Source organism: Anopheles merus, unplaced genomic scaffold, assembly GCF_017562075.2.
Source record: "Anopheles merus strain MAF unplaced genomic scaffold, AmerM5.1 LNR4000649, whole genome shotgun sequence".
Taxonomy (NCBI): domain Eukaryota; kingdom Metazoa; phylum Arthropoda; class Insecta; order Diptera; family Culicidae; genus Anopheles; species Anopheles merus.
Genome location: NW_024428229.1, coordinates 21,749 through 35,403, shown reverse-complemented (window position 1 = coordinate 35,403; position 13,655 = coordinate 21,749). Strand labels below are relative to the sequence as shown.

At 48.6% G+C, this 13,655-nt stretch overlaps 1 pseudogene; it reads right to left on the bottom strand.

Annotated features, from left to right (window-relative positions):
• Positions 1-1,063: 1,063 nt before the first annotated feature.
• On the bottom strand, positions 1,064-12,905 carry LOC121602835 (annotated as a pseudogene).
• Between the last annotated feature and the right edge of the window lie 750 nt (positions 12,906-13,655).

Below are 13,655 nucleotides of genomic sequence, written 5' to 3'. Positions count from 1 at the left end.
TTTCGTACCACACCTGCAGTCTCCCTTCTTGCCTTTTCTTACAACATTTCCTTATGATTGAGTGTATAATATTTACTTGTTCGACTGTGAGCAAAAGAATACGACAACTTCATCTTCTACTGCGAAGAAAAGGACCAACAAACAAGAGTGTGGTGCCTGTTTACCACCGTACTCGTCTTGCTGTTCCGTGCCCACCAGCACAGTTTAGAAATATTGTAAGTAGTTTTTGCCTCTCCCCCAAAAGATCTACTTATCAAGAAGGCTAAGAGAGCCTGCTCTACAATCTGTTGATATTTACCGCACCGGTTAGAAACGATCCGGAAATCGCCATGTCACCTAAACACACGAGATGCGCTCATTTCAATCATTACCGAAACACTTTCCTGATCGCGAGCTTCACTGTTCGTGCTCACAAACAAAATACACACCCGTCAGAAGCGCCATGAAGCACATAAATTTCAAAACCAATGCTCACAACATAACACTATCCTTGATTGTGGTTAATGGCATGGGAAACGACTCAAAATGTGCCTTCGCCATAGAGAAAGGGGAATGTCATTGTCACAAATTATGATGGTAGGACAAACACATGAACTACTAAACAACAGCTTAATCCCAAAAACTTTACCACACATCTGCTTGCATACGTGACGGAAAGCAGCTCGTTTCAGATGGTATATAGTAAAGTGAGGAACGCTGGCATCATTGTACGCGTACACGATGGCAGCCCACGAGCATGCAACCAGCAAACCGGTTGATAGAGCGACTCAGGATGGTGTTGACGGGAATATATTTCCCCGGTAGCAGTAGTGTAACAGTTTCACTCACTCTGTTTCCCCCGCTTTCGTGTAAACATTTGCCTATATTCAGCAGAACGTGATTCGGCTTCGTCACTCTGCCTTAAAGTAGTAATAACCGCGCTTCCGTTAGACCATTTATACATATATAATTCAGTTCGTTTGTTCTTGTTCACCCTTTTGCATGGCTTTCAGATTGTATTTTATTTTGTCTTCCCTTTTCTTTGCGCAGTACGCTTTCAATGTGCCATTAAATGTCTAGGGTCGTAGCAGCGGATGGGACGACCTCCGCCGCACTCTTTGTTTTGCCAGCCTTGCGTACCGTTCGCGTATGCGCTCTAGTTCTTCAACACCTTTGCGTACGACGGATGGGGCGGAGGGCACCCATTGGTACCGGGCGCACCAGCGGAGAACTTATGCTACTGCGCCGACGGGTGCTGGGCCACGTGCATCACGTGCAGGTTCTGCTGGTGGTGGTTCTGTTGCGGTGCGGACTGCATATTTTGGTAGAGCGTCGGCACTACCTGCTGCTGTACGATGGGGACCGGGATCGGGTACGGTGTCGGTTGCTGATGGTGCACCGTCTGGTAGGTCGGTGGGCCACCGCCAGCCGGCGAAGGCTGCGGACCCGGATGGTACTGCTGGTGCGGCTGGCCGGGGCGAGGGCGTCGTGGATGGCGGGTCGCGGCCAGATACTGGATCTGGCCCGGCTGGGGCGTTTCGTAGAAGCGGTACGGCTGATGGAACGGTGGCGCGCCGCCTGGAGGGTTGCGCGTGGAGCGCCGGCCCGTACGGAGACATTATTTGCAGCGGGTTAGGCGCCAGCAGTGGCTGCCCATTGCGGCCGCAACCTGCATCTGCGATGCACCGACTGGAACTACAACAGAAACGCGACAGAAAAGATAGCAACAGTTAGTAACATTCAACGTGCCGACGCTACGCCTCCCCGGTACCGGTCGGCATTCCGGCAGCAGGCAAGACGCAGCGGCGGTTGAAGGTGCGTAGTTTTCGTTGGATTTTCTTGCGTACAAATGTCATTCCGGTAGCTACCTTGTCGGCCATTGCGGATGCGCGTCTGTTGGGCCACTTGCTGATGCTGCTGGGCGGTTTGGAATGAGGACGGATTCACCACATACGTCACGAACTGTTGCGAAATGACGTGCGGTGACTGCTGTACGAGCCCTGGGTTATCGCAGCTGGCCCGGCGTTTGTGGTGTGTGCGGGCTAGAAGACGTGTGACTTTTCAGTGGGCGTGCGAAATAGGATTACCATTAATGATACTTATGTTACTGTTAGTGGTTGGTTGGCTAGCGGTAGCGGTACGGTAGGTGGTTATAAGATAGTTTTGATTATTGATGGCATTGATTTGTTGTTGGTTTGTTTTTAGATTGCAACAACAATTTATAGTAGTAGTAGTAGTAGTAGTAGTAGTAGTAGTAGTAGTAGTAGTAGTAGTAGTAGTAGTAGTAGTAGTAGTAGCAGATCATAGTATTGCATTTTGTTTTAATAATGGAGATTGAAAGACGTTGGTCGGTCAATTTGTTTCATATGATTTTGGTTCATTTTTGGGTTTTGGTTCCCGAATTCAAATCCAGACAGACGCGCGTAGACAGTTGGGTGTTGTGGTGGTGGAGGGGCACATTTTGGCACGGGCACATGTGAGGATGTGATTGATGGTTGTTGTGATGGTGGTGGTGATTGTGGTGATCATGGGCGTGGCAAAAAAATTAGTGTTTAAAAAAGGGATTTTTGTTAACATTATATCGATGATGGTGGGAAGCAATTTTGAATTGAACTATATCATAAAGGTGCACGCGAAACAAATGTTCACGAAAAAGGAACATAAATTGCTTAGAAAAAAAACTCACATGAAAGCAATCTAAAAAGCTATGAAATGAACGAAAATGTAACAGAAGTGTAACAATCAAGACAGTTCATGCATGATATGGAAATTAACGGAAGAAGTAACTTGGATGGAATGAAAAAAAAACGCAAAATGTAAATGATAATTTAAAGCTAATGAATGAGATTTTTTGAAATGGATAAGCATTTCGAAAACATAATAATTTACAAGCTGATGAGCCAAAAGCTACTGCAAAAAGGCGAACGTTGCAGTAAGTAGAAATGTTAATCCCATTAGAATTGATGTTTGCGTTTTTCATACTAAACGAAACAATGTTTTCTTACATAGAATTGATCAACTATTAGGGGTTTATCGTATTTCTGCTTACTGCAAGTTTCATGCATTTGTTATATATATACACACACACATTCACTCATTTACGTGCAGACGGAACACCGACTAAGACGAACATTCTTAACACGAATACATACCGTGATGGATTGGGAGTGCTTGGACTGCGCGGCGTAAACGGTTTCGCCGCCGGGTTCAACGTGAACACTTTCTTAGTGGCTGTGCCAGGTTTCGGCTCCCCGCTCGCATTTCCGTTCGCGGACGTTCCGTCTGGAGTACCGACACCGTTCGCATTGCCGTTCGGTGCACCACCCGACGGTACGGTGCTGCCGGTGGCCGCATTTTGACTGCCAGGGCCGGTTGCAGGGGCACCGTAGGGGTGACGTGATTCGGTTGCTGCTGCTGGGCCTGGGGCGGCGGCGCCGCCACCGACCACTACTGGCGGCTGTTGGCCTTGCTGCGGTGGCGGTTGCTGCACGACCGGTGGCGGCGGCTGCTGCACAAGGTGCGGCGATTGGGAGGCCAGCTGGGCCGGCACAACCACCATACCCGAGGCAGTCTGGGAGGCTTGATTTTGCTGCTGATTCAGTTGCGCTTGCTGGGGCGGTGGCTCGCTGTGGGGCGATGGTACCACCATCTTGCCCTGCGGCTGACTGTTGATCAGCGGGGGCGAACTGTCCAGCGACGGTGGCGACGAGTGGTCGGGTTGCTGCTGGGGAGGTGGCGCCTGCTGCACCACGACGTTGTGCGAGGGTGGTCCTTGCTGCTGCTGCTGTTGCTGCTGCTGCTGCTGCGGCGCCGGAGGTGGCGGCTGCTGGTGAACATTGGCATAGGCGGTTGTTTGCTGCGGAGGGGCCAGTTTGAAGTCTTGGTTGAATTTGCGCAGATTGTCGATTTCATGTCTCGATTTCGGACGACAACCGTGCGCTGGGGTTGGGGCGGTGGCGCCTGCACCTGAGCTTGCTGCTGCTGCTGCTGCTGGGGCGGCGGTGGCTGCTGCTGCTGAACGGGCGGCGGCATCGCCATCGAATGCTGCTGCATCACGACGTGCTCGGCCGGCACCACCGTTGGTGGCGGCAGGTGCGGTGGCACAACGGCGTGATGTGGATGCGCCAGGTGCATTGGGGGCTTCGTAGACATGGGCTGCATCTGGCCACCCATTTTGCTGCGGGTTAAGCGATGGCGGCGGCTCACTGTAAGTCGCGTACTGGCGAACTCCCCGCTGTGGAAGAGGCTTTTGGTTGCTATTTACATTCATATTGCCACTACCACCACCGCCGGGTGGGACACCGCCCATATCGCCCCGCCCATCGCCGTTCATCTTATTCGAGTTCATCACCGACGGCTGGCCGTGCTGCGGCGGAGGCTGCTGCTGCTGCTGGTGCGGCACGTGCCCATAAGGCGATTGGTTCGGGTGCATTCCGTACTGCGGATGACCCATACCACCTCCACCACCACCGCCTCCGTGTTGCTGACTGCCTGGCGGAGGCTGCTGCTGCTGGGACATCATCTGTCCGTAACTGTTTTTGTGCGGAGCCTGCGGGCTTGGTGGCTGCTGTTGTTGCTGTTGCTGCACCTGCACCTGCTGCTGCTGCTGCTGCTGCTGTGTCGTCACTACTGGTGGACCTCCGTTATTATTATTACTGTTGGCCAAGGGAGGAGGGGTGCTTCGCACCAGCTTGCCACCCTGGCCGGGTTTGCGCTTGGCCGGCACGATGTACTTCGTGTTCGAGGGCATCGCCTGACCCGTGCTACTGCTGCTGCTGCTGTTGCTACTGCTGTTGTTGTTGGTCGAATTGTTCGTATTGCTCGCTAGGTTATTGTTTCCGTTACTATTACTGTTCGCTACGTTACTACTGTTCCGCTGGTACTACTAGTGCTACTGCTGCTGCTGCTGACGCTGTTCGAGTTCTTATCCGCACCGGCGGCGGGCTGCGGGCTGTTGTTGCTGTTCGGACGGATGACGGCGGCAAAGGCGGCCTCCTCGTCACCGTTCTCGATATCGATGCGCTCCTTGTACACGGGGTTGTTCTCTATCTCGTTGGCGATCTTTTCCGCCTCCTGCTCCTGCACCTTAAACTCTTCGCTGTCTTTCTTCTGAATCTGCACCGTGTAGCCGGACAGGGACTGGTCGAACGTCGATTGCACGCCGTACACCTGTTCGTTCTTCAGGAACATATCATTCACATCCCACCCATCCGCGTTCGAGTCGAGCTCGAGGCTCTGCTCGAGCGATTCACCGTTCAGGTCGCCACTTTCGTCCCACGGTTCCAGCACGCGATCCTCCAACCAGTTCGTGCCGTTGCAACGCGAAATAGCCGTATCGGTTTTGAACGTGTCCCTCGTAGCGTCCTCCGGATCGACGTCCTTTGCCACGATCGTGACGATATCGTGCGGTTTGAAAATCAGTCGGTCCACGAATGTATCGACGTTAATTTTTGGCTTCTGATCGGGACCAATCTCAACGCGATGTGCCATTTCCAGCACAACCTGTAAGCAACGGAGGGAAGGAGTCATTATACAGTGTTGTAGCCTGTGGTTTGATCAACAACGTCAAGCAGTAACTCACCTGAAACTGTGAGGAAAATGTTCTGAACACTCCTTCGTATGTGTGGCCGGCTGGAGTCTGGATCTGGACGAGATTGCCTACGTGTGATGTGGCTGCATGCATGAATGGTGCATTGTTGTAAATGCCTTCGGCTTGAATCGAACGTTGCCGCTGGGACCTGCGATAAAAGAGGAACAACCAAGAAAAAGTCACCCATGAGTACAGTTGAGTTTGAAATTGTGTGCAATTGTGTTTTTTTTTTAATTTAAAGTACCATTAAATAAGAATGTTGTAGCGCCATTTTCACGCTAACGAAGCCCAAGATGTAATGTTTTAGAATAAAGTGTATCACAGTGTTGTATCCTCTTACGCCCACGGTAGAATTAACAGCAAGTATAATTTGACTATTCGAACAGCCGCACACGAATCACACACTCTAACAGTGGAATCACTTTGATCAATGGAGTCCAATCGCTTTCTCCAGAGAACTATAAGTCCGATGGTTTAACGACGACAAACACTAACCAGTCCACCGTTACTCTCTCATCGCTGCACAGTAACGGAGTGTGCATCGCAATGCAGCTTGCCCGTTGTTTGATTATCCATCGTTCATTGCTTTGCTATCACAACTATCACAATGCTTCGCCAAAGCGTGACTACTTCAGCACTGTGTGCTCATGTCCTGTGGTGCTTTCCTTTAAGCGAGAAAAAATGCATTTGATGTGGTGCTTTTAAGAAGCTTCACTCTATATTCGCGTGCCTGTTTTTGGTGGATCAAAGGGGTCTTTCTCTCTACAATAGTGCCGGAAATGTTACAAACACGTTACATTCTCTCACAAAACGCACGCCACGCGCTTATGCGACGAGCAATCATTACAAAATATTAAAGCGAATAAAAGGTTTTGTTTCGCTTTCAGGCAGAGCACAACAGAGCATTCATCCGCCATGACTGAGGTACGCCTTTTGCTCTGTTCAGTGCGATTAGCTGAAAATGCGAACCGTTCTGACCTGCGACTTCTTCTTTATGATTTGACTGTGCATGCTTCTGTTCCAACCTTAGTTACATTCTATTGACCAAACTGTTGTGTGGCACGACAACCTGAGGGTCATTGGGATAGTAAAAAAAGTGTCTATTAAATGAATTTGTCTCCATCTGATCATCGATTTGATTATTGCTAGTTTATGGTATGCATTGCACCAGCAACGTTACCAGAACCTTACATTACATTGACGCTAGCAACCAACGCACTCGCACAACAACAAGCATGATAACAATGATAGGCACTCAAATTGGCCTTAATGAAATTGTATCCTCGTTTGATTCATGTCCACGGCGGCAATGTAGAAATTCTAGTACGTAAATCAAACAACCATCCAGTCAGAAACTTACTATCCGCAAAATCGGAAAGTCCGTGGAAAGCAATGCAATTTTTGTTACATTTCTCAACCCTTATGAGTGGTTCATTTCGCCAACAGACAGCGATCGAGATGTCCAACGATGCCGAAGATTATACAGCAGCACAAGCTGGCAGCGTAAGGCGCGAGGAACTATCTCGTTAGAATTAAATGAACTAAATATAAATACTCGGTCTCTCGCCTTTGTCTTTTTGCGCTTTGATAGCATACGTTAATGTATTTTTGTTTTGTTCTTCGCAAATGGGTGACGAGCATACGCACAATAGCGAAAGGAAAGGGTGCTGGGAAGCATTCCTACTGTTGGTTGCGCTAGACAGTAGCGCATCGTTGGGAAAGGTGGCGATGAAAAAACATCATCACCTCTACCCCAGCTGCCCCCCCTGTGTGGAGAATGTTCACTGCTGGGGTAATGATTGCGATTCTTGGTAAACTACAGTTATTTATATCACACAAACTCCGCTATCTTCTCCAATCCATACACAGAAGAAAGTATTAAGCATGATCGTGATAGCAAGAACGTTATCAGTTGCATTTTGAGGACTCTTATTTAGCCAAGATCAAATATATTGCAACTACATGTACTGGTACTATGATTAATACCGTTTGATTATACAAATTGAAACAAAACATAATTTCGTAAATGGTACACTGTGTAAGATCGCATAAAAAATTTGAGAGCAAAAAGCACAAAGCAAAAATGCAATTTTTTATGTTGTGATAGTGTAACACAATTGCCACCCTTTTTCATTTTTCACACTTTTTCCGACCACATGCGCTCCGTCACGCTCTTTCTCTCTCTCTCTCTCTCTCTCTCTCTCTCTCACTCCTCTCTCTCTCTCTCTCTCTCTCTCTCTCTCTCTCTCTCTCTCTCTCTCTCTCTCTCTCTCTCTCTCTCTCTCTCTCTCCACACACACACACACACACACACACACACACACACACACACACACACACACACACACACACACACACACACACACACAAACATATTCATGCTCTCTATTTCTCGCGTGGCTCTTTTGGGGCTCCAATTCTTTCTTCTCCACATGGCAAACTTGCGAAAACCCGTACACATACACACACACAGTCACACGCACATACAGTCACATAGATAAACACTTGCCCCAATACAAGTGTTCTTTCACCGGGTGGAAAATGGTGAAAATTTGCTCCCAACCCCATTCTGTACACACGCACGCACAAGCAGTACGGAAAATCCTGTGCGCTAGTGGTCGTAGGACAATAAAACGGGGTCAGACAAACCACACACAAACACACACACACTCGCACTTAGCACAGGGCACCCTTTGGGACAGGCGAACACAGTCGGAGGGTCTTTTCGAGAATTTCCCCGAAATGTTGGTGGAAAAATTCACGCAAATTTCAACCGCCGCGGGATGGTGCAAAGTTGATTGTCCGCGTCCTGACACATGGGTTCGCGCGTACTGCACTAAAACAGTGAAGCCACTTTTTTACACTCATTTTGTTGGATCACTCGGAAAACCCGTCGTAACTGACTTTTTATTTCGGGTTGAGGAAGGCAGTTTCTTCCCCTCGGGAAGGCGTACACACACATTACACACTACTCGTGGCGTCGGGAAGGATGTTGGGGGATAGGATTGAAAATGATGTGGAGCCCGACTAGACTTTGCGCTTCCAAATGTAATAGGTAAGTATTTGTTAAAGAAAGAAGGAGTAACAGAAACGCTCGCATTCAAGGAAAGCTCAGCCACATCGTGAAGGAGCAGACCATTTGCGACTGAAACTGAAAAGCGACACGGACGAGTTTTCCTCACTGACACAACCGAGAGACTCTCTCTCTCTCTATCTCTCTCTCTCTCCTCTCTCTCTCTCTCTCTCTCTCTCTCTCTCTCTCTCTCTCTCTCTCTCTCTCTCTCTCTCTCTCTCTCTCTCTCGCTCTCCGGCTTATTAGTGCCGATCTCACATCGTGTCCTGGTTGCTCTTTATTTTTTTCTTCATGGTGGAGCGGGGGGCGGGGAGGGCTTGAGCGCTCTCTTGTTAGGAGTCCTGGCGTGTTCGTCCGGTTTGAAGACGTTTGTTTTCCGCCTGCTTGGGTGAGCAAGAAAATGGATAGCTCCCTTTGTGTGGTGGTAACAGTAAGGTAATTTTCTTCTCTCGCCGCCGCTGCGGTGCTGTGTGTTTTTCTTCGAGATGAGAAAAACCGGCTGTGGCACAGACACCGAGATCTGATTGCGAGATCTTACCGGTTCGCAACGAGTTCTTTGTGCATAGAAAAAGCGAAGGATGGTTGTTGGTTGAACACTTTGCCTTATGCGAACTAAATATTACCGATCATGGAGTCGCCTGGTCGGCTTGCTGAAACACTTTTCCATGATATGTATTCAACTTTTCCACAAGTTGAAAGAAAGAAATATCGCATCCTAATAACAAATCAAATTCTATCGTTGATCGCATGCACCACAGTGCAAACGAACGACAACACAGGGTGAAGTATTTTGCACTCATTTATCTGAACGCGAAGTTATGTGTCTTCCTGCTCTTTAGCATTACAGCAGCAAAACTAGAACATACGAATGGTTTTCCCGAGGGCTTTCCGAACTACGCGATACTACCGGCAACCATCGCCAGATGGCGCCCTCCCGTTCTCTACCGTTTGAACGGTGGTAGGTGTGTATGGATGTGTGTTTGCGTGTGAGTATGTATGTGTGTGTTTAGGTCCTACCAGACACGTTTTGTGTGCTGTAGTGTCCACTGCACAAAGCGAGACACTAGCGAAGCATAATGCTGCAGACTACAATGGGCGGGCAAACCGCACGAACGGACGGACGGGTATGGGGAGGGAAAATTCAATCAATAAAAAGGAAGCATAGACACACACACACGCGCGCGCGAGTGACCCGTTGGTAAGGCAGGAGCCAAAACGGGAGGGTGGTTTGATACAAAGGGAAGAAGAATGGGGGAGTGGGGAGGGGAGGAAGGGACGCATTGCACATTTTCACTCATTCCGTGTCATGTGTGTGTCGGCACGGGCATGCTTCACGCGGTTTATATGTGTGTTAGTGTAGCGGCACAGCACTTGATGGCGGCTGCTACCTCCCATTACTCCCCCTCCCCCCCCCCCCCCCTCTTTGTGATACCCAAGCAATTTTCACACCACCAAGCGAATTGTGCATCGCCTGTACTGCTGGCGTGTTGTGCGTTGTGTTACATGGTGGTGACGAATTGAGGTGCGAATGTATGTGTGTTTGGATGGACGTGTTTGTATATGCCATAATGGCGTTTCATGTGATTTCTAGGACGCATCGCAAACAATGCAGTGCAGCGTTATCCCGTTTTCTTCCTTCCGCTTCCTTTTCCTCGCTTCGCCTAACCATTCATCCCACCATTCATGTGCTTTTCCATTCATATATTTTCGGTATTTTCGCACGACAAAATCGTATTGAAATTGGTATACTTGTCTAAGCTTAACGTAGAATGGTACCATCAAGGCCGATCAATGGTACCGAACGTGAATTGAAAAGACGAAACTACGCATTTAATACACCATCTTCAAGAAAACAGCACGACACTGATAAAAAACCCCATTTGTTTTTTTTGTACAAGGGAAATTATTATTATTACAGGCCGTAAATGTCGTAGTGGCAAAGTTATTCAATGTTTACGTATTTGTTAAAGCTTGGCAATTAGGCAGGTAATCACAAGGTACAAAATCTTCATATAAAAATGAATTGGCTGATTCTGATTGACCGATGAATATCAAACAATTTCTTGGCTCCGTGACAAGATTTAGTGGATCATTTAATGATTAAAATTATTCATGTAACTACCATGACACAAATTATACTAAGAAGCATAATTTAAAAATAAAAAATTGGCTAGTTTAAAAGTGCATCAAATCGTTACTAGAATATATATGGACAAGGCAGTTCGTTAAAAAAGGAGAAAAAAACAACATCAAATAAAAACCAAGGTACACATTATTTACTCAAATTATGTTGTAAAACAAACGTGAATCAACCAGCAGAGACACAGTTTGCCGAGCTGTATTGATTCTCATCATGTTACTGCTGTTGTCGACAAGGGATCATGAGTCATGGGGTAAAGGCCCAAGGGATCGACACAGACAACGTAAAATGTGCAGAGCCGACTCCAATCGTTATCGTTCGCAAGTTTACCTAGACCCTTTATGGAATGTTCGGCACAGGCAGCAGACAGGGCAGCTTTTGCGCTATCGGTGCACAGCATGGCGGCCTTTGCCACAAGAGTGACGCATAGATTCATTTGTTTGCTCGTTTAGCAGTTTGGCCCAACAATTAAACCTTTTGATAAAATCTAATTCATTGCATCAATGCATTGACCGCCGACAAATCATAATTTAAACATATTATCAAGCTCTATTTCAAGAATTAAATGATCGATATGAATGAAAAACACACATCTCTCTCTGTCTCGCCCCTTGAGTGCGATCGCGAAAAAAAAAAGAAAGAAAAAAAACCCACCCCTCTTTTCTTCCTGCGTGGATTACGCGCGGAGGCAAACACATGACGCAATGTTAATGGGAAAAGCGCTTACCTGGCCGGCCCTGGGCGAGTTTTGTTGCGCCGGCTCATCTCGCTATGATCGTTCGAGCGGCTCAAGGAGGAGCCTTCTCTATGGCTTCGCGTCGGGACTGGAATTTTGACTAACTTTTCCTGCGCGGGAGACGTTTTCTCCCTTCGCTCTGCTGCTCGCTGCACACACACACACACACGCACAGACACTATCTCACGCACGCTGGTGATCGCTAAATCAATTGGCTGGCTGGGGCTCGATCGTGACAAGGGGAATGGTGATCTCTGATCAGAAGTTGTTTTTCCCCTTTTCGGTCTTGTTTTGTTTTTGTTTCTCTGTCTTTTGTCCCGTTCTTAACACACACACAAACACACGGATGTCCTTTGGGCGTCGTTTGCTGTGCACACACAATTAAAGCAATAAAATGAATTTGCAATTGATGCTTTCAATGCTTTTTCTTCGCGGCGAATCACTTGACGCACACACACGTACACAGTGTCTGAGGTTCACGGCGAGAGTTGGTCTTTTTGTTTTCCTCGTATCTTTCTCTTTCGCGCGTACGATTGCACATGCACTTACACGCTCACTGGTGCACGCCAAATGCACTCGCTGCACCAAACGTTATCTGTCGGTATATTCGATGTCTTCTAGCGGGATCAATTATACGCGCTTTCCGTCCCGAAACTACTTGGCGGCGGTTTCTTACCGTCTTGCCGTGTGTGTCTTCTGAAGTCAATTCTTTTATGTAACCACTAACCGACACCCAACGCACGAACAAACGACGACGATGGTGAAGGAAGCAAAAAAAAACACACGCTCACTCTGTGGGGCTGTATGCTGCTGCTGCTGCTGCTGCTAGTGTTGTTGTTGTTGTTGCTGCTGGTGCTTCGACTATTGGCACCGTTGCCGTGGCAAGAGAGTTATATCGCCGCACACTACAACGCACACGCTGTCAATGTGACGCGCGTGACTTTCCTTTGCTTACAAGGGGGGGGGGGGGGGACTGTTGCCGCCGCTGCTACTGCTGCTGGTGTGCGAGCTTGGAGGAAAACCTTCGGTGTCTCTGTCTATTTCGATTGCTTTTTCGTTCTGCCGCGCTTATCTCGCTCGCTAGTTTGCTGTGCTCGTGGAAGACGACGTTCGGTTGGTATTAACTGTACACCCGTGGCTCACGCACCCTGGACCATGCCAGCAAACACACGCGTGGTAAAGACCGATGTTACACACCGCGAGGTTCAATCTCTCGAGGTGTCTTTTGCCTCCACGGAAGGCGATGGTACGGCTGGCGGTGATTTACGCTGCTCGTTGATGATTCGATGACAGCTCCACCGAATGGCGTTGTCAATGGGTGGCACCACGATTACGCACTTTCACTCGATTTTCCACACAGGCACACAAAAACACTCCCTCCCTTCTCACCGTGTTCCGCCTGTCCTGCCTTTTCTGTTCGCGCAATCTGATGCCACAGCGGTGCGTTCTTGCGTTGGCTTTGTTTGCACCGATTGCAAACTTTGCTGCGAAGGTCCGTTCCGGGTGCACGAATTTACGCTTTTCCTGTGCGGAGGGTCGCGCTCGTTGATGGCTGCCGTCAGTCGTCTTCCGGCCCAGGTGAAGGTTTGTAAAGACAAACACTGTTGCGAGCAACGGTAAGAGCGATGGTGCCACACGGCGGAGCACACAACAAATGGGACACCTTTTACACCGTGGGGTTGTCGAGATGGCGCTGATGCTTCAGCTACACGGCACTCGGGACAACAACACACTCCGACGGGCTCGGCGAAAAGGCTCTGGCACCGGAGGGAAACGGCCAAAACGTTGCCGTTTTCCGTCTGCTCGCTGTACGATACCAGGTTTTCCGTCGTTTGCGCCTAAATTCGCCAGAATTCGATAGGATTGTAACAATACAAAGACTGTATGGAACAAGAGTTGGCTGCTACGGTGCCAAAAAACGGAGGAATAAAATGAATATGCCACACTCTCGCAGTGCAAATACGCTACGGGATGGTACGCACACAGTCAAGCTTAAAAATGGCGCCTGGCATTGTGTGCATGTAGGCACGGTGCGTGCGCCAGAACGGGAGAGCGTGCTTATTTAGAAAGAGCAAACGGGTCGTTCACGGTGGAACGCTCTGACTCGGGAATGTAAACGGAGGGATTATTGACAGCT